The sequence below is a fragment of the Narcine bancroftii genome, chromosome 2, assembly GCF_036971445.1.
Source record: "Narcine bancroftii isolate sNarBan1 chromosome 2, sNarBan1.hap1, whole genome shotgun sequence".
NCBI classification, from domain to species: Eukaryota; Metazoa; Chordata; class Chondrichthyes; order Torpediniformes; family Narcinidae; genus Narcine; species Narcine bancroftii.
In genome coordinates, this window is record NC_091470.1 from 57,648,169 (window position 1) to 57,668,882 (window position 20,714).

A 20,714-nucleotide genomic window follows, 5' to 3' on the forward strand; every position below is an offset into this window, starting at 1 on the left:
ATATAAAAGGTGGTTAGGGGAGCCTAGGTTAACAAAGAACAATTTCTTTCTAACAGCAATCAGTGCTCTTGAACCTCCCCTGTCGCACTAATACCACAAAAGAATTGTCTGTACTATGGCTGTCATATTTTTGCATTAGTATATATGTGATTATGTATTATCTATCTATTTTTGTATTTATTATTTTTAATTCATAAAGTATGCTATTGTAGTTGTTTTTGTAGTTTTATTTAAACTACAAAAACAACTAAGTGCCTGTTCAGCTGCAGCAAAAATTATGGAATGCATGTACACTGTATAATGTATATGACAATAAACTCATTCACATTGTCTCTGATTGGAGTACATCAGAAAGTGCACATTGGACTGAGGTACCTTGTGCCTGTGGAGTGTATTTCAACTGAATATCAAAATACCAGTTCAGAATTAACACTGTGTACCATTACAGAAGGGAAGCCTGTTCTCAATGGAATGTTACTGGCACAGAAAGGGGTCCAGCCAAAATTAACACGATCCTCTTTAGAGACTCGATGAGCAGCATTTGTTTTCCAGAAGAGACTGGATTTTTAAAACTAGACTGCATAACGAGCAAAGAATTAAGGGAATCTGACAAAATGCTTTTTCATCCAGAGGGTAGATGGAATCTAAAATACAGTGCCTGAATGGATGGTGGAGGCAACTGTTCTAACAATATTTAACTATATCTAATTGAGCACTTGATTTTCCAAAGGACCGAATACTGGCAAATGTGATTTGTATGCATGGGTACATGATGATTGACAAGGACATGATGAGCTGAAGGATCTGCTTTTGTGCTGCACAATTCTATAACTATACCCTGGAGCCCTGTGATTAGAAAACACAGAATGCTTCTTTTGAGAGTCATATTTTGTTGCTAAAGGGGGAAGAAATCAACATCTGCCCTGGGCTGATTTTTCAGGTTTTCAATATAACAATGGTGTGAACATGATAAGCAAGTCACAAAAAGATCATCCACATTTGTGCAATACAATTATTAACTACCCTTGCATTCCACCGGCAGTATGATTTTTATAATTTAAACAAAATTACTATGGGGAATATTTCTGAATGAATAAAAGCTCATTCAAAGGCAAAAAAACTATTTTATAAGGATTTAAACACCATCCCTCATATGCATTTACTAGCATCATAAAATTCCACTGCATTGGCTTGCCAAAACATCTACTACATAGCATTAATACTTGGGTTATATTATGCAGGTGTAGAAATATTTCAATAGAAAGACAGGAATAGGTGGAGGTACAGTATTTATTGCTATGAAATGAAGGTACCGAGGAAGGTAATTCAGGGTGAATTATGATGTGAAAGTGAAGGTTGAGCTTGCAGCGAACCAGCCGGTGGTCAGTGTGGCATTCCGCGCTAGGCATGACCCTGATGTGGAGCACATCTCGTTTGTCACTTTCTCGCACCAGGATGTAGTCCAGGAGGTGCCAGTGTTTGGATCGGGGATGCATCCAGGTGGTCTTAAGGCTGTCCCTCTGCTGAAAAAGGGTGTTTGTAATGACAAGCCGCTGTTCTGCGCAGAGCTCCAACAGGAGGCGCCCATTGTCGTTGCACTTGCCGACGCCATGCTTGCCCAGGATTCCTGGCCAGGTTTCTGAGTCTTTGCCGACACGAGCGTTGAAGTCGCCCAGGATGACAACCTTGTCGGCTGTAGGGGTGCGTTGGATGAGGTTGCGCAGGTCGGTGTAGAACTTGTCCTTTTCTGCTGGTTCCGCCTGGAGGGTTGGAGCATAGACACTGATGAGGGTGATGTGATGCTTGTTCTGAAGGGGGAGTCGCATGGACATGATTCGGTCCGAGAGGCCTGTCGGAAGGTTTTCGAGTTTGGAGGCAATGAAGCTCTTGACCATGAAGCCTACACCAGATAGGCGTCGTTCATCCGAAGGCTTGCCAGACCAGTAGAGTGTGTAGCCCGCGCCGCGTTCTTGGAGGCTGCCTACACCAAAGCCCAGGAACAATAAAGCCCCCAGAAAGAGGTTCAATGTTGGAAACCTGCAGTCAGACGAAGCGAGAAGAAACTTCCAGGCAAACCTCAAAGCAAAGCTCGACGATGCAATCCGCCTCACGGACCCGTCCCCTGAAACCCTCTGGGATCAGTTGAAGACTACCATACTGCAATCCACTGAAGAGGTACTGGGCTTCTCCTCCAGGAAAAACAAGGACTGGTTTGACGAAAACAGCCAGGAAATCCAGGAGCTGCTGGCAAAGAAGCGAGCTGCCCACCAGGCTCACCTTACAAAGCCGTCCTGTCCAGAGAAGAAACAAGCCTTCCGTCGCGCATGCAGCCATCTTCAGCGCAAACTCCAGGAGATCCAAAATGAGTGGTGGACTAGCCTCACCAAACGAACCCAGCTCAGCGCGGACATTGGCGACTTCAGGGGTTTCTACGAGGCTCTAAAGGCTGTGTACGGCCCCTCACCCCAAGTCCAAAGCCCGCTGCGCAGCTCAGACGGCAAAGTCCTCCTCAGCGACAAGATCTCCATCCTCAACCGATGGTCAGAACACTTCCAATCTCTTTTCAGTGCCAACCGCTCAGTCCAAGATTCCGCCCTGCTCCAGCTCCCTCAACAGCCCCTAAGGCTAGAGCTGGATGAGGTTCCAACCCTGGATGAGACATATAAGGCAATCGAACAACTGAAAAGTGGCAAAGCAGCAGGTATGGATGGAATCCCCCCCAGAAGTCTGGAAAGCTGGCGGCAAAACTCTGCATGCCAAACTGCATGAGTTTTTCAAGCTTTGTTGGGACCAAGGTAAACTGCCTCAGGATCTTCGTGATGCCACCATCATCACCCTGTACAAAAACAAAGGCGAGAAATCAGACTGCTCAAACTACAGGGGAATCACATTGCTCTCCATTGCAGGCAAAATCTTCGCTAGGATTCTACTAAATAGAATAATACCTAGTGTCGCCGAGAATATTCTCCCAGAATCACCGTGCGGCTTTCGCGCAAACAGAGGAACTACTGACATGGTCTTTGCCCTCAGACAGCTCCAAGAAAAATGCAGAGAACAAAACAAAGGACTCTACATCACCTTTGTTGACCTCACCAAAGCCTTCGACACTGTGAGCAGGAAAGGGCTTTGGCAAATACTAGAGCGCATCGGATGTCCCCCAAAGTTCCTCAACATGATTATCCAACTGCACGAAAACCAACAAGGTCGGGTCAGATACAGCAATGAGCTCTCTGAACCCTTCTCCATTAACAATGGCGTGAAGCAAGGCTGTGTTCTGGCACCAACCCTCTTTTCAATCTTCTTCAGCATGATGCTGAACCAAGCCATGAAAGACCCCAACAATGAAGACGCTGTTTACATCCGGTACCGCACAGATGGCAGTCTCTTCAATCTGAGGCGCCTGCAAGCTCACACCAAGACACAAGAGAAACTTGTCCGTGAACTACTCTTTGCAGACGATGCCGCTTTAGTTGCCCATTCAGAGCCAGCTCTTCAGCGCTTGACGTCCTGCTTTGCGGAAACTGCCAAAATGTTTGGCCTGGAAGTCAGCCTGAAGAAAACTGAGGTCCTCCATCAGCCAGCTCCCCACCATGATTACCAGCCCCCCCACATCTCCATCGGGCACACAAAACTCAAAACGGTCAACCAGTTTACCTATCTCGGCTGCACCATTTCATCAGATGCAAGGATCGACAATGAGATAGACAACAGACTCGCCAAGGCAAATAGCGCCTTTGGAAGACTACACAAAAGAGTCTGGAAAAACAACCAACTGAAAAACCTCACAAAGATAAGCGTATACAGAGCCGTTGTCATACCCACACTCCTGTTCGGCTCCGAATCATGGGTTCTCTACCGGCACCACCTACGGCTCCTAGAACGCTTCCACCAGCGTTGTCTCCGCTCCATCCTCAACATCCATTGGAGCGCTTACATCCCTAACGTCGAAGTACTCGAGATGGCAGAGGTCGACAGCATCGAGTCCACGCTGCTGAAGATCCAGCTGCGCTGGATGGGTCACGTCTCCAGAATGGAGGACCATCGCCTTCCCAAGATCGTGTTATATGGCGAGCTCTCCACTGGCCACCGTGACAGAGGTGCACCAAAGAAAAGGTACAAGGACTGCCTAAAGAAATCTCTTGGTGCCTGCCACATTGACCACCGCCAGTGGGCTGATATCGCCTCAAACCGTGCATCTTGGCGCCTCACAGTTTGGCGGGCAGCAACCTCCTTTGAAGAAGACCGCAGAGCCTACCTCACTGACAAAAGGCAAAGGAGGAAAAACCCAACACCCAACCCCAACCCACCAATTTTCCCCTGCAACCGCTGCAATCGTGTCTGCCTGTCCCGCATCGGACTTGTCAGCCACAAACGAGCCTGCAGCTGACGTGGACTTTTTACCCCCTCCATAAATCTTCGTCCGCGAAGCCAAGCCAAAGAAGATGATGTGAAAGTACAATCCCAATCATCTTGCACACAAGAAATAATTTTAGCCTTTAGTTTCTTATCAAGATAAAGAGAGAACCATGCTTTGAAGTGCACCTATTTAGTAAATGTGCTACTCACAATTACCAGTACTTCCAAAATAACTACTTATACAAAATCTATCTATTTATTCTTTTACTACATGGATGTTTCACACCTGCTTGTTTATTTTTAAACCTTTTATTTCCCCCAAAGGAGGAAATAAGTCATCAGGAGATTGCAAATGGACCAATAAAGCTCATGTTTATTCCCAAGAGAAGAATATCATATATTTTCCAATCACAATGATTTAGTGCATTGGATCTGGAAAAAAAAGGCCATATACTATTCAAAGATCTGTCAACATTAATTTCTCCTTTACTTTCTATTCAGCGACATCAATTCACTCCAAGTTCTCTTGCTCTTCTTCCTTGCTAAAATTTCTGCAGAAGACAAATGATGATACTGGAACCTTGTATGACATGGACTTTACTCACTTGATCCTTCCCAAATTGTAATATAGAGCATATTATAATTAGACAATGTGTCTATTACCCTGTAGCAAATACAGTATCCTTAGTGTGAAGCGCCTGATAATGGCAAATGAAGATATTGCTCATCAGAAGCCCACAAGAACCTTTAACTTGATGGTGATCATTTCCAGGGGGAACTGGTGTGCCAGTCTAAATAGCCTTAAAGGTGGAAGTGCAGGTGGATAACATGGTTAAGAAGGCATATGGCAATACTTCATTGGCCAGAGTACTGAACACAAGAGCAGGGAGGTTATTCTCCAACTTTATAAAAGTTAGATCAGACTTCCACTGCCATTACGAATGCAGTTCTAATCACCACACTGTATGAAAGAGGTGATAGAGATGGACAGTACAGAGGAGATTCATAAGGATGTTGTCTGTGAACAAATGTTTTAATGATATGAAATTACATCTGTTTTCTCTGGAGCAAATGGGGTTATAATTGAGAACATTTTGAAGGGTTTAGGAAGGGGAGAGAAAACTGGATTTAGGACAGGGGTCTCCAAAGGGGTCGATGGGACAATCCAAGGTGGTGGGGGGTGGAAGAGGGTTGATAAATGTTGGGGGGGGGGAGGAGGGTCAATTGAATTCTTATGGTTGAAAGTAGGGGTGTCCATGGAAAAGAGCATCTATGGCAGGGGTGGCCAACCTCTTGCGAGAGTTGGCCTTAGTGGCCGCCATGTTACATTTGGCTTCAGCCTCTTAATAAGTAGAGAGCAAAGGACTGGCAGAGGAGGTATGTATACAGTGCTGCCACCTTCACCCCCACCCCACTGTCCAGTGGTGCCACCATCCCTCACCCTCCTTCTAGCACTGCCACCACCTTTGGGATTCCATACCTTGGGGGCTCAAGGATTCCACAAAGGGGTTGATGGTCTAAAAAGTTTTGGGACCCCTGATAATAGATCTGGAGAGGAACTGAGAGAGACCTTTTTCCCAAAAAGAGTGGCAAGTAATGTATTTGCTATTGTTGCCCTGGAAAAAAGGTGCCACCTGTCCACCCTATCTATGCCTCTCATAATCTGTAAACTTCTATTAAGTCACCTTTCATAACTTCATCTCTCCAAAGAGAAAAGCCCTGGAAAATATCCACTGCTCCCTCTCTAAAACTTCCACATCCTTTCTGTAATTAGGCAACCAGAACTGAACAAAATATTCCAAATATTCCAGTTTGATAGAGCTACACATTACCTCATGGCTCTTGAACTCCATCTTCTGACTAATGAAGGCCAGCATACCACAAGCCTTCTAAACTACCCCATCAACCTGTACACTAACTTTGAGAAATCTATGGATTTGGTCCCCAAGATCTTCCACACAGTTAAGAATCCTACCATTAACCATGTACCCCAACTTCAACCTTCCAAAATGCAAAATCCCCACTTATCTGAATTGTACTCCATCTGCCACTTCTCTACCCAACTCTGGAACTTGTCTATATCCTGCTATAATGAGCAACAACCTACGCTATCCACAACACCTCCAAACTTCATGTCATCCCCAAATGTATTGACTTGTCATTCCACTTCTTTGTCCAGGTCATTTATAAAATTCATAAAGACAAGAGGTCCAAGAACAGATCCTTTCAGATCTTCACTAGCCACTGACCACCAGGCAGAATACATTCCATCTACTACTACCCTCGGCTTTCTACAGGCAAGCCAATTCTGAATCTACACAGCTTAGTTCCATGGATCCCAAGCCTCATATCTTTCTGAATGAATCTACCATGGGGGACCTTGTCAAATGCCTCACTAAAACTGCATATGCACCATATCTACTGCCCTATCTTTAATTTATTTTTTTCTCCAAAAAAAAAAACTCACTTAGGTTTGTGAGGCACAACCCATTCCTCACAAAACCATGCTATCAGAAAAGACTATACTTCTCTCCATGCTTGTAAATCCTGTCCCTAAGAATCCTCTCCAATAGTTTGTCCACCACTGATGCAAGACTTGCTGCTCTGCAATTCTCTGGATTCTCCCTATTACCTTTTCAGCAAGAGGACTACATTTGCCATTTTACAATTCTCTGGTACCTCCCCTGTGGCCAGGGAGGACACAAAGACCATTGCCCATGCCCCTCATTTTCAGACATAACCCAAGCTAAGGGCTCAGGCATGAAACGTCAGTAATGCATCTTTATATCCTATGGGACACTGCAAGACCTGCTGAGTTCCTCCAGTATGTCTGTTTTTACTACAATCACAGAATCTAGAGATTTTAATGTTTCATAGCAATCCTGAAATTATTGCCTATCTTTCAGCTCTCTACCTAGCTCCCTGAATTATCTATTTAGAACCTCATCCTTTTTCTGACCTACATCATTGATACCAACACATACAACTTCTGGCTCCTCATCCTTTTCAGAATGTCATGGATCTCATCATAGATGTCCCTGTCCTTGGAACATGGGAGGCAACAAACCCTCCAGGTGTCTCTTTTGTGTCCTAGATCCTCCTATATCCTCCTCTATTAAATCCTCTATCACTGCTGATTTCTTTTTCACCCTCCTTTCCTTCTGAGCCACTGGGCCACACTCAGTACCAGAAACCACCCCAACAGTATCTAAAGTGATATGCTAAAATTGAGGGGAACAGTCGCAGGAGTTCCTTATACTACTTGCATGCTTTTGCTTTCATCTCCAGTCATCCAGCTACCTGCCTCCTGCAACTCTGGGGTGTCTGCCTCCCTGTAGCTCTTGTCTATCATCTCGTCATTCTGCCATACGAGCTGAAGATTATCAAACTGTAACTCCAGTTCCCTAAAACTGTAAGGAGCACAACTTAATGCACCTCATGCAGTTGTAGTTATCAGCAATTATTCTAGAATCCACACATCTCACAAGATGAATACTCTATTAACCCTGTTGCTAGTCTGATTATTCTACCTTGGCAGTAATAGAAGATCAAAGAATAAATGACAATAAAATCTCACCTGCATCTTTCCACCGAAGCCCCAAGTCAAAGCCCCAACTTATCACTAACTCTAGCCCACTCACACAATGGCTGTTCTGCTAATACCTCTCACCTTATTAAATTGTCCCAATCTCTTGCATTCTTGCTCTAGTTCTCATGTGCTGGAAACCTATACTTTATATAGGTGGCTAAAGCATATAAAACAAGTTTTCCACTGTATCACAATGCAAAATACAATGCAAAATACAATGCTATACATTAGCATGATTCTGCAACTTAACTGCAATGAAAAATCTAATACAATTGAAGGGCAGCACAGCACAATGCTATTACAGTGCCAGCAATCTGGGTTCACATCCAGCTCTGCTTACAAGGAGTTTGTACGTTCTCCCCATGCATTTCCTACAGGTGCTCCAGTTTCCTCCCACCCTCCAAAATATATAGGGTTTGTAGGTTTTTTGGTGGCACAGGTTCATGGGCCAAAGGGCCTGTTACCATACAGCATGTCTAAATTCAAAAACATCTTTTGGAGGGACCCTTCCCCACACAAGCAAATCTCACCAGACTTTCCTAATCTTTTATACTTTATCCATGCCTTTGCAGTTTATGTTTAAACTTTGTCCTTAAAACAAAATGTCTTTTGATCAACCACTAATGTGCCTTTACAGACACTTAGCAAGATTTAGGCAGCAAAACAACAATAATTCATGCTACCTGCCCTCCCACAGCACCCCACCACATCTCATCAAGTCACTGTCTCCAACACCATTTCCAACTCAACCTCTCTCCCACAACTGCCAATGTCATTGTCTCCCATCTCTGTACTGCTTGTTTCTACCTTCTACCCAAGATACACAAACCCAACCATCTGGGTGGACCCAGTTTCTGCTGCTCTTGCCCCTCTGAACTAGTTTCATTTTACCTTGACTCTATCCTTTTGCCCCTGGTCCCTCCCTACCTACATCTGCAATACTTCATATGCCCTTGATCTCTTCAATTACTTCAGATTCCCCAAACTAGACCACCTCATCTTCACGATGGATGTCCAATCCCTTTATACCTCTATCCCCCATAAAGAAGGCCTTAAAACACTTTGCTTCTTTCTGAATCACAGTCCCGACCAGCCACCTTCTACCACCTGACAGAACTTGTCCTCATTCTAAACAACTTCTCCCTTTCATTTTTTTTTTAAAATTTTTATTAACATATAAACTTTCATACAAAATTTTTGGGAAAACACATGACCAGTCATCATCATCATCACAAAGACAAACATAGGAGAAGCAGCCCAGTAACAACAGCATATCACTTGTAACAGTGTTTAAGCAACAATAAACAACAAGGCAAGGCTTTTTAAGCATTGAAATAATGTTTAATTTTCACCAAAAAAAAATGCTGGGCACTGCCAATCACCAACATTTCCCCACCAAGGCCCCACTGGTGTCAGGAGACCAAGGGTCCCGTTCCTGCCTGGGAGTGAGTGTGAATGTGGAACTACCTTAGACAGTTCTTTGATCCATATAACAAGCAATTAAATTAATGCAACTTCTCACTTCCTCCAAATCAAAGGAGTAGCCATGGGTACCTGCATGGTCCCAGCTACACCTGCCTATTTGTGAGTTTTGTGGAACAATCCATGTTGCAAGCCTACACAGGCTAGACCCCTTAACTCTTCCTCTGTTTATATTGAGGACTACATTGGGGTTGTCTCATGTACTTGCAATGAGCTGCTCAACTTCATTCACTTCGTTGTCAACCTCCACCCTGATCTCAAACTCACCTGGTCCATCTCCGACAACACTCTCCCTTTCTGGATCTCTGTCTCGATATCGGGAGACAAGCTTTTCACTGACGTACTGTATATTACAAACCCACTAACTCCCACAACTACCTTGACTACCCTGCCTCACACCCTGTCCCCTGACAAAATTCTATTCCCTTCTCTCAGTTTCTCCATCTCCACCACATCTGTTGATGAGGTCTTCCAGTCCAGATCTTTCGAAAAGTCTGCCTTCTTCCACAAACATGGCTCCCCACCACTTCCATCAATTCAGCCCTCACCGGCACCTCCTCCATTTCCCTCTCATCTGCATTGACACCATCTGCCCTCAGATACAACAAACACAAAATCCCCTTATCCTAACCTACCACCCCACCAGCCTCTGCATCCAACACATTATCTTTTGGAATTTCCAAAACTTACCACTAGCAGACATATCTTCCCCTTTCTGCCTTCCATAGGAACCACTCCCTCTGTGATTCCCTTCCCTTGTGCACTCATCCCTTCCCCCACCCCAGCATCTTCTCCTGTGGCCACAAGAGGTGTCACACTTGTACCCACACCTCCTCCCTCACCCGGAGCCCTAAACAGGGATTTCAAGTAAAGCAACACTTGTGTATCCGCAGGATTAATTTACTGCATCCGGTGCTCCCTTTGTGGCCTTCTCTACATCAGAGAGCCAGGGTGCAGACTGAGAGATTGCTTCACTGAGCACCTTTGCTCCGTCCACACCAGTGACAGTCACCTCCCAGTAGGTAACCACTTCTGCTAACCTGCTCTTCTTTCCCCCCTTCCCTTCCAGCTCTCCTTCCCTCTCTATTCACCCAGGCATCCCTCCTTCCTTTGCTTGCTGCAGTCCCCTCCCTCCTGCCTTTGCGACCATGCCTTCTTCTCCATTCTTATTCAGATGCCTGCTGACATTTTTCCATACTTTGAAAATATTTTATTTACAAATTTTAAACCACAATAATTACATTATATACAATTCAAAAAATATTTCTAAAAGTTATACATGCAGTATATAAACCCCACCCTCCCTTCCCACCCCAAAACCTCTCGAAAGAAAAAGAGAAAGATAATAAAAAAAAGGACCGGAGAATGCCAAGGGAATAGAGTCTAATAATGGGTATCATAAAGTCTAATAATGGAGGTTACCAAGAAAGGAGGTCTTCAGAGAGTCTATTAAACATATAAACCAGCATTTTGTAAATATGGGCACCATATTTTTCAAAATACATGATATGCATTTCATAAACTGTAAGTAATTTTCTCAAGTGGTACACAGCTACAGAGTTCTGCATGTTATCCTTTCATGCCTAAAGCTGTATCCGACTTCCATGATATTGCTATACATTTCCTAGAAATTGCTATGGCAATTTGTACAAATTCAATTTGAAATATAGTTAATTTTAATGTAGGTCTTACAAACTTGATATTACTCAATAAGAATAACATCTGATCCTGTGGGAAATTAACTTCAGTAATTCATTTCAACAAGTTGCCAACTTCCAACCAGACATTTAACTTTAGGACACTGCCAAGAAGAATGCAAATAAAATAAATCCAACCTCACTTCCACACCTAAAACATAAATCTGATAATGCAGGACTCAATCTGTTTGCTTTTTGTGGAGTCAAATATAACTGATACAAAAATTATATTGAACTAACCTATACCTAACATTTATAATTTTTGTCATATTATCCTTACATAATTCCATCCAATCCTTCTCATTTATTTGTCTGTTTAATCCACTTCCCATCTTAATCTCAATTTATACACCTGTAGCAGGCCAGGTCAACCCCGTACACGTAGCGAACAGCCAGCCTGGCAGGACACAGGGTCTTTCGCCCACTGTGCAGAATTTCCAGCTGCAGGAGCACGTTGTCAGGGGAAATCGGCCAGGCTTCACAGCAGCATTATGGCATCATTCCCTTAAAAGGAACATGCGTGGTTTGTTTAAAAGGCAGTTACTTACTGGTTTACTTGCTTGATGTGGACAGCATTTATTTCAACAGCTCTGCCTTTAGCAGTGCTACACACCCTATTTTGGGGGTTTTCCTTTGAAGTAAATTATATACTACAGAAACAAATTTACTTATATTACTATTTTGAATCAATAATTCCAATTTGCTCCAGCTAGGTATCATCAAACTCGGACCTATTTTATCATTCAAAAATGCCTTAACTTGATAATAGCAAAGTATTATTAAGCACAATAAATTTATTCTTCATTCACTCAAATGTTATAAATCTTCCAGCTTCAAAACAATCCTCTATCCTCTCAATGCCCATCCACATCCAAGTCATCAAAATTTGATGATCTATAGAAAATGGAATGTCTATTTTGACAAAGGGGTATTTTTTCCTGGAAGTAAACCTTTCATATTTATTTCATAAATCAATCTTATTCCATAACTCAAGTGTTTCAAAATAGGTGTTTCCCTACTTCTTACCAACAATTTAGAGTTCCATTTATAGATAAAATCCTGTAAATTCATTTTTCCATACCTTGATGAAGGGTTCAAGCCTGAAATGTCACTTATGTATTGATGGCAGAGGCCGACAGCATCGAATTCTCGCTGCTGAAGATCCAACTACGCTGGGTAGGTCACGTCTCCAGAATGGAGGACCATCGCCTTCCCAAGACCGTGTAATATGGCGAGCTCTCCTCTGGCCACCAAGAAGAAGTACAAGGACTGCCTAAAGATATCTCGGTGCCTACCACATTAACCACCGCCAGTGGGCTGATATCACCTCAAACCGTGCATCTTGGCGCCTCACAGTTCGGCGGGCAGCAACCTCCTTTGAAGAAGACCGCAGAGCCCACCTCACTGACAAAAGGCAAAGGAGGAAAAACCCAACACCCAACCCCAACCAACCAATTTTCCCCTGCAACCGCTGCAACCGTGTCTGCCTGTCCCGCATTGGACTTGTCAGCCACAAACGAGCCTGCAGCTGACGTGGACATTACCCCTCCATAAATCTTCGTCCGCGAAGCCAAGCCAAAGAGAAAATAAAGAATGCTGCTTGACCTTCTGATTTTCTCCAGCATCACGTTTTTACCTTAATAAATTCATGCTGCCACTTTCCAAAGTATGGATCTCATATACAATACAAATCTGTCTGATCACTACAGCCACAACCAGGAAGAAATTTCATTTTTGTGCTATGAGAGTATCCAGAGGCCAACACAGGAATTCTGGAATTACAGTTATGCCACCTTAAATGCCATTCAGCATGATTTAAATGAGCCACTGAAAACATTACATGAGCATATATGATGCACTTACAGCATCAAACAAGTGGATTTCTAGATGGCAATGATAATCCAAATTTCACCCCAACACAGAAATGAACAAACATGACCCACAGAAACTGATCTGACATACCCTGAAAACATCATCACAAAGAACAAGGCCAGCAAAATGCAAAACCTGATTTAAGTGACTTACAAAGAGTTGCACAAATATTTTGGATAACACACACATAGAACAATTGATAACTTACCAAGGTGATCACAACAGTAGGAAAGGGATCTTAAAAAAATTGAGTGCCTAAAATATTCCTTCACCTTGAAAAAAAATGAACGAAAATTGATAATTGTATGTAATTTTGCACCCTGAACTCAACAATGCCAAAATTATGTCAACATATCTGATGAGAAAGGATTCTTGAGCAGCCATTCACAAAAAAAACCACCTACTGTACTCAACTCTCAAGATTCTACATATACCTGTAGTTGAATTCAGTCACTCGGTATCCAAGATTATTTTTAAAAGACAATCTAAGCAAGTGAGCAAACATCTATAGACATTACAAGACCAGCTGAGTTCCTCCACCATTTCAGTATGTTTTTACTACAATCAAAGCATCTGCAGACTTGTGTTTCACTCAGCAAGCTGGATGAACTCAATAAGCAAGACAACAAACATGAAGAGAATTGGACAGTGAACATTTTGCTTTGCGACCCTTTTTGGCTATGTATCAAACCAAAAATTAGTTTCATAAAAATCCAACTTCCCCAACCTAAAATAAAACACAAAACTGATCTAACAGCTTTCTGCAATCTTAACCCATCCAAGAACAACCAATAAGGATTGTTTACCTTCTACAATTAAGGCTGCAAACAGATCAAGGCACAAGCAAAATCTGACATCAGGTTACAAAATGAGCTATTCAGATGGAAGACTAAAAAGGCTTGGTCAGGTGGGAAGATGTTAAACACCAAAATGAGGCAAATGTAGTTGAGAGATTGGTGGAAAGGATCACTAAATCTGTAGGCTCAATGTAGCTGAAGGCCAAAATGGTTGAGCAACTAATACAAGTCTGCAAGAAACAAGAATTTAAAAAAGCACAACTCAATCAAAATGAGTCATGAGTTAATGTAGTACAAATTAGTGTAGTGACGGCGGGGGGCATAAAGGTTATGAATAGTATTGAAATTGAGAACAAGATTTTTTAAAATTAAGGCACTCAACTAGAAGAGCAAGGAATATCTTAAATTTAAAAATCAGCAACTACAAGGTTGGTGTAATGATCAGCAATTGGGACCGGACCGGAGTTCAAATCCCACAGTCTGTGACGAGTTTGTACGTTCTCCTGTGTCTGCCTGGTTTTTCTCCAGGGGTTCCAGTTTCTTCCCACCCTTCAAAAACGTATCGGGGTGGAGATTAATGGGGTCTAAATTGGGTGACACGGACTTACAGGGCAGAATTGGCCTGTATGTCTATTTTTTTTTTAAAATTACATACAAAGCAATAGGTAAGTAAGATTTGGTACAAATTTACAAAAATGCATTCATAAAGAATGTAAAGCTTTCCTAATGGATGAACCATTTGCTTAAATCTGGGGGTGGCGGGGGGGAGGAGGAAAGAGAGAAGTCACAAAACAAATACAGAAATTTGTCCCATTGCTGCAGTTTAACTGACCACAGATTTCTGGTTCAAAAGTTCTCCAATGTTGTAAGTATTGTTTATATCTCAATGCCTAAAGCTTTAGAAGCTAGCTTATAATTGTAAAATGGCTGAAATCATATTATGTGCCATAAAATGGCTGAACTCATTTTGCAAACTCTGCAAAAAACAGGTTGTAGACCTTGCTAAGACAGAGATAAGAGATGGCTTGCATAAACATCATTAAAATTGAAATAAAGCTGGAATAAACATCATTAAAACTGTATCCTTCAATGCAATGTTGATTATTTACCAAACAAAAAAACATACCATTCTTTTGTGTATGATAAGCACCAGAAAACAGGCTATTCAAGCTGGAAACGTTTTTTAATGATAAAATGATGTAATGCAAAGGTGGTCGGGGGGAATTGTATAAATATAGAATGAAATCTCTATCTTTGGAGTGAGAGCTAAAGGCTTCAGACAGGAGTCAGAAATTGACCTCTCCTAATTAGTCTTACTCACTACCCATATACAAATTGATTATTATTAAAATGAAGATCTGTATGCTTTAAAGTGATATTTTGCTGTGTGTTCTATTCTGCTGTCTAATTTCATTTCAACACAAGCTGACTTATTCTCAAGTAATACAATATCTCTTAGTATTGTAATGCACTTCACTACAAACTGGGTTTCCCTACTCTCTTTCTTTACTCCATATTTGCATGGTACAACAACCAATATCACTGAATACTTCAGATATTCAAGTATTATCTTTCTGCAACTACATACATGAATATTTTATCTTGTTCAAAATAAAATTCTGATTGGCAATTCTGATACTCGCACACTATATTTTTATTCTTTCAGATTATTCCTTTCCTAGACTGTTTACTACGATATTTGGCTCACTATCCTTACTTCCTTTAAGCTACTTGGGATCGATTCATAAATAGCAGTATCTCTTTCCTAGAACTCACCCTACTATTTAAAAAAAATCCGACAGCAATCTGGAATACAACAATCATTGAACCCAGCAGTAGTTCTAAAATAGTTGGCAGTACATTGATATAGAAATGTTAACTGAAGATTTTTGTGCCTCATGTTAATACTAACTTTGTAAGTAATGCTGTGATATAAACAGAACATTAATTCTACTTAACCAAAACCAGCAATCAAGTGACTTCAAAGTAAACTGTATTCATGAATGAGAACACTGGCAATTCTTAGAAAAATAGTATGATAGTAGTCAATTATCTACACAAAATATCTTAATTCATCACATCCTAGTATGGAGGCAGAAAGCCCTGCAAAAGGTAGTAGACATCGTTCTGACATCTCAGGCAAAACTCTTCCCACCATCCTGAAAATTTACATATAATTTTGCAATTGGAGAGCACCAGCAATCATCAATGTTCCACACCACCCAGGACATGCTCTGTTCTTGCTGCTGCCATCAAAAAAGAGATACATTATAGGTATGACAAGACTTGTACTACCAGGTTCAGGAACAGTTGCTATCCCTGCACGATCAGACTCTAAATTAAAACAATACATAGAGACTCATTTAACAACTTTTACTTTGCACATTATTTATTACTGAATATTTATTTTGCATTGTACTTTGTTTACATTTCTCTCTTTTGTATATGCATCTTTTCTCAAGTAGCTTTTTGCATTACTGACAAGAAAAATTCTGCCTGGCCTGCAGGAAAAATAATCTCAGGGTTGTATGAACTCTGACACTAAATTTGAACTTGTACAACTTCAGAACCTGGAGCCAACAGATCTACTGATGGTATTTGAACCACTTCTTAGAACTCAATAATATGACCCATACTTATTAATTTACACAAAGTGGAAGACTGAAAATGCTAAATGACAACTTACCTGGGATCTGTCTTTTATGTTGTAATGTCCCAACTTTCTTCCACAAAACCTTACAAGTTTATCAAGTGATGAAAGAAGGAAGTCTATTGCTTTGCAATTGTCATTGATGCCTCTGATCCAAGCGATCTGGTCACCCCGAAGGTGTCTTTTGGAGTAACCAGTTCTCTGACCAGCTAACTGTCCATCCCGTAACTCTCCAACAAAATGCAAATTACGAACTTCTTCAAAGATACAATCGCCGTTAACAGTTCCCAAAAAATTGTCAACATAATAATAACCATGTTCATTTAAACAAGGCACTACGTACTCTCTCGCTAATTTTTCAAGGTCTGAGAGCATCTTACCAAAGCATAAATTGACTCTCACCAGATGCAATTTTACGATGTGGCACCACTGAAGAAATTTTTGACCAAGGATTCTGTTTAATATCTGAACTCGTAAACCACTTACTCAAATAAGCAAGTTGCAGAAACCCTCCACCACGCACCTCAATGCGGGCTTCTCCGCCCCAGCGTGCCGGCCCACTTTTTTACTTTCGCTGCTTCCAACTATAGAGAACAAACGACGTGCCATTACTCACTAGAGGCGACGTGCCGAGTATGCGAATAGGAGGAGCCGAGAGCAATTTGTGGGTAGGCCCAGCCCTCGCCGCCATTGAGGAATCCCAGCATAACATGTAGGCAATATCTTGTGGAGCAGGACATCAATGTAAATGAACGGGGGAATGAAAACAATATCGCGCCACCCAACAACCACGTGACGCCAGAATTCCCGCGTCTGTCATTTTTCTGAGATCAAAATAAAGGAATTATTGGTTATTCTGACTGGCATTGAAAGGTAAAGGAAACATCATCTAAGTTCTCTAAGCAGAAATATGATTCAAGGTGCAATATTCCTCCCTGAGTAATTAGGAAAAGGCGTCGTTAAATTAATAGAAGTAAAACACGAAAGTCTGCAGATAAAGCACACTGTTTGAATGGCTGAGTTTATCCAGCATTGTGTTTTAACTTGCATAAAATTAATAATTAGGTTTCAAATTAATTAAAACTATAAAACAAAATTGTTGAAATTATTCAGTTAGTCAGGCAGCATCTCCCGAGGTCTCTTGCCAGTCGACAAATGTTGCTTAGTATCAGTTTGGTATGGAACTGTCGGTTCAAGAAACCACAATGAGTTGTGACCGCAGCTCAGGCCATCATCCAAATCAACCTCTGCTCCATCTGTACCAATATGTTAAAGGACCCATTCCACCCCAGTAACCCTCTCTTCCTTCTGTAGTCTGTAGAACAGAAGATACATGAGTTTGAAAACACGAAACTCCAGATTCAAAGACGGTTTCTTCCTTGCAGCATCAGACTCTTAAATGGATCTCCCATTGGTAAAAGGTGATACCTCTGCATTGTTTTAATTGTATGTTTCTCCGTATGCCTTTGTAACACTGTATGTGCAGTCTTTTACCCCTTTACACAGGATTCAAGCCCAGTATTATCCACCTTTCGAATGCTTCATCTAGCTGTGAGAATGCATTGAAGGCAGATTGGGAGGGTCTGAACTTACCCAGCTTTTATCTATCAGGATAAGTAGTGTCAGAGGCAAAACGGGGCGAAGTGTCATACTGCTATGCTACATGTCTTGCCTCTTTTGCTTCAGGGAGCCAGCTTGCTGTGTAAAAGAATCACTGACCTGGCTTCTTCTGTTCTATGTGAACAGACAAGCCGGCTTCTTGAGACGGGTCGTGTACACGGCAATAATGCACATTTTCAGTGTAAAAAGTATATTTGATTGATTGTAATGTGACAGATTATGTTGTGTTTGTATTGTATATAGATATGTTTTTGGGAGATAAATTGGGGCAGGTTTTTTAGTGTAGGTCACATACAAACACTTTAAAACAGATCTTATTTAAAATACTGGAGCACTGCTAGTGCTAGACATATCGGCTCCAGAGCCTTTGCAGAATCTTGGAGAGTGCCCAAGAGGCTTCACTCATGGATTGTTCTTTACAAAAAGGTAACAGATGAAAGAACTTGTCAGAGAAGCAGATTGTCTGGAGTAGAACGTGCTGTTCTAGGAGGATCATGTGGTTTTGCAAGCAGAGAGAGTCAAACAGGTTTTTTTCAGAGAGAGAAAGATCAGTTTTGCAGTGCTACAGTCAGCAGCAGCAGCTGGGACTGGATCAGGACAAGCTGGAAAGCTTGTAGAAAAACCCCATTTGGAAGACAGGTTGTGAGTACTTGGTTCAGTGTGGTCAAATTCCTTGTGATTCATGCGAGAGGAGAGGACTGACTGCCTAATATTTCACTTGAAATCAGGGAAACAAAAAGGAACTCTATGGAGACCTGAAAGAAAGAGATTATCATCTGGAGAACCCTGAGGGGCCAAGTTTCTTCAGCAAGACACTGAAGTGGCTGATTAAAAAGGAATTATTTATGGGTGTCCAGCATACAACAAATCTCTCTCTGAAAACCCACAAGAATTTTCCTGAGCGGTAACCATTTACCTTTCAAGCACCAAAGCCTGGTGAACTTTATACATGTTAAATTCTGTGCCCAGGATATGAATTGCCTGCAACCAATGAACTTGGATGAATGAGAAGTGAAATTGGACTGTGAATCAAAGAACTTTTATGAACTTACACATATATTACATACATGTGCGCTTAGAATTAGAAGGGGTTAAGTTAGATTAGTTAAGTCAATAGTGATAAGTGTGATTCTGTTTGCATGTTTTAAGATCATTAAAAGCAACTTTTGTTTAAGAAACCATTTATCTTGGTGAATATCTATTGCTGCTGGGTTTTGGGGTCCTCTGGGCTCATAACAGTAACAATATACCCTGCACTTTTGTTTTATTATTGCATACTGTGCTTTACTTAATAATAGGTTCCATTCCCCAGATGGCATGCACAACAGTACAAGTGACAATAAATAATTAATCTCTGGAGAGGGCAGCAGATTTAACGTTTCAAATCAATGACAGTTCACCAGGACTTGAAAAGCAACTTGCATTGTATCATGAAACTTTCCTTTTATATTTTTCCTACACTCCTGAAGGTAGGAAAATATAAAAGGAAAGTTTCATGATGTGCAAGGCAGAAGAAATTAAATGATAAACTAGGTATTGCTGTAAAGAGAAAGCAACTTATAATTTGATGTAATAGAACTAAAGATCAGAATGGAGATACATAAATGCAAAATAATTATCTAAATTTACCTGAGTAATTTTAGATGGGTGATGGAAATTTGAAATATTAATGTAATTATGAACATCAGGAGTGAATGTTTGGGCTGTAAGCTATCTGATGTTAGAGAAGTTGTCATATAATGTTTCTGTGGCTGCAATATAAAGTTACAAAAACGAAATATATGAGCCTTTATTCAGAATATACCAGGAATTTGGCTTTCCTTATATAAGAAAAGATGTACTTGGCAAATTAATTTACATGAGAAAGATGAATCTAAATACATTTCTCCCCTGAAATATTCAGGGCTCTGTTGTTCTTTTTCAAAATAGAGATTGATAAATTTCTAGATTAAAGGAATCAGGGGATGTTCTGATAGAGTGGGGAAATGGAGCTAAGGTGAAAATCACCATGTTTCAGAGTGGCTGTACATCCTACTTCTGCTCCTTTTTCTGTTTTTATGATCATAGATTGTGATGCTGCTTTGACTTTCCATTTGATTGGAACATCATTATTCAAAATGATATGTTTTAAGTGAGTTAAAGCAGAGATGGTTTTGGGATGAATTGCTAATGAGAAAAAATTTAGGTAAGAGTAAAACAATGTAATGTGGCAGCATCCCACTAGGTAGGCAAACCGGCCCCGTTTGTAATCCACGTGGCGGGGCAGCCGGCCAAAGTGGCGCCATCAGGGGTTTCCCCTTCTTCTCAGCACCGGGCTCAGAAGGCCGCGTTGGGGGACCACATGATGTTCGAGTGACGTCAGCACACCCTAGTGCGGTTCTCAGCCAGGTCCGGCCTGGGAGTATAAGTCCAGCCTGGCAGCCAGCAATAAATCAGTTTTCTGCTCACTGAGCTCAACCCATCTGGGTGTGTGTTCTTTCAGTAGCAGCGCAGCTGCCACTACAATTGGTGACCCTGGCTGGTTCAAACATCTTTGAACCCAACATGAGCGAACCTGGGATCAGTGCTATAGCCGTCAAGCTGCCTGACTTCTGGGTTCAGGAGCTGGAGACCTGGTTTGGCCACGCAGAGGTCCAGTTTCACCTCCGCCA

At 41.6% G+C, this 20,714-nt stretch overlaps 1 protein-coding gene and 1 long non-coding RNA gene across 2 annotated transcripts in view; one reads left to right on the forward strand and one right to left on the reverse strand.

Moving 5' to 3' along the window:
• The window catches only part of egln3 (egl-9 family hypoxia-inducible factor 3), a 64,945-nt gene that overhangs the window by 31,927 nt on the left and 12,304 nt on the right, over positions 1 to 20,714 (reverse strand). The gene's annotated exons all lie outside the window — the stretch shown is intronic.
• LOC138753582 (uncharacterized) lies at positions 17,056 to 19,185 on the forward strand. Its single transcript, XR_011351275.1, has 3 exons — positions 17,056 to 17,316; positions 17,758 to 17,864; positions 18,792 to 19,185. It is a non-coding gene; the product is annotated as an uncharacterized lncRNA (long non-coding RNA).